This window comes from Thrips palmi, unplaced genomic scaffold, assembly GCF_012932325.1.
Source record: "Thrips palmi isolate BJ-2018 unplaced genomic scaffold, TpBJ-2018v1 HiC_scaffold_18, whole genome shotgun sequence".
Taxonomy (NCBI): Eukaryota; Metazoa; Arthropoda; class Insecta; order Thysanoptera; family Thripidae; genus Thrips; species Thrips palmi.
In genome coordinates this window covers 2,775,246-2,776,600 of record NW_023144627.1, presented here as the reverse complement: position 1 = coordinate 2,776,600, position 1,355 = coordinate 2,775,246, and positions in this window count along the sequence as shown.

Sequence of the window (1,355 nt, the reverse complement as noted above, 5' to 3'; positions counted from 1 at the left end):
TCAGGATAATAGGTGACTCAGATGTGTGCAGTCACACCAATAGATGTGTTTATCAACGCATGGGTGGAGAAAATAACAATGTCTGCCCGTTAATTGCGTGATTGTCCTTTTATCATTCCCTGAACTGAAAAAAACCAGTAAAAGTCAATAAATATTCATCATGATGCTGTAGAGATTTGACGGTAGAGAATCTGATTTTCTGTCGCCCATGAAATTTTGAACGGTTCATGACACCTCAAAAACACACTCCCCTTACCAAAATTATCTTCAAGTACATCAGCATTCAGAATTAAGTCTGGGAAAAAGTCATCATGCAGCATTTTCTTCTTGCGGCTCTCATAAGATAGTTGTTTGAGACATTCTGGAGTAGGGGCATAAGGGGCATTATTGAAATTTCCAGCTTCCAAGTCCTGCAGGCCTTTCACGTCTTATTTTTATTTTTTTGTAAGCAGGTTCTTTTTTCTGACCTTGGTGGGTCTGTATTGCCATCATTCTGCATGGCCACCTTTTTCTCTCCACGAATCTGTTCTCTGACAGGCAATTTCCGGCTCTGACTATGTTGGCCAGTAACTGTAAAAATAAAAAAAAATCAACATCAGTGTGTGAGGGACAGCAAAAATCTATCTTTTTTTTCTAGACGAAATTGTTTGGAAAATTACACAGTATAGGCAGCTTGGTGATATGTGAAATAATTATGACTCTATAGGGTCATTCTTTGTCAGATCACCACAAGCCCCAAATTTGAGGGTCTCAGATCGGCCTGGAAACCTCAAAAACTCATTAAGGGTGTTCCCCTGACCCACCCTGCAAAAGGATTTGACTGGGAAAAATTTTGCCTAATTTTAATCACATTTCTTGTTTTTAGTCTTCCGCTAAATTCTGAATTTGTCGCAGAATTTCCCCAGAGTGAACCATTACTCGTATTCACTCCCCGTAAAGTTTTTTGTGGTCGACTAGTGATACAGAAAAAGGAAAAAAATTGCCGGCAGGTAGTCATGAAAAATACCCAAAAATTGTTAAGAAAAACTACTAAAAATTAGTAAAAAATTGAGTTTGGCAAAATACATCGTATTAGTATGGTGATGATATTTGGTGAAAAAGTACCTCTTTACTAGTCGATCAACCCTGAAAAGGTCCCATGTCTGGCCCGGAGCTCCTTACCCTGATCGGGGCCTGAAATATATTTTTAATGGCTCGTAAAGTTCACAGAATGGTATCGTAACCAGCCATATCATTCAGAAAGCCATTTCCAGTGTGCAGTATCAATCACTTTCACTTCAAAATGATGTTTTGGTATCAAGGCAACAGTATTTGGGGTGAGGCTTGACAATAAGTGCATTGAAGGGTATTTAAAT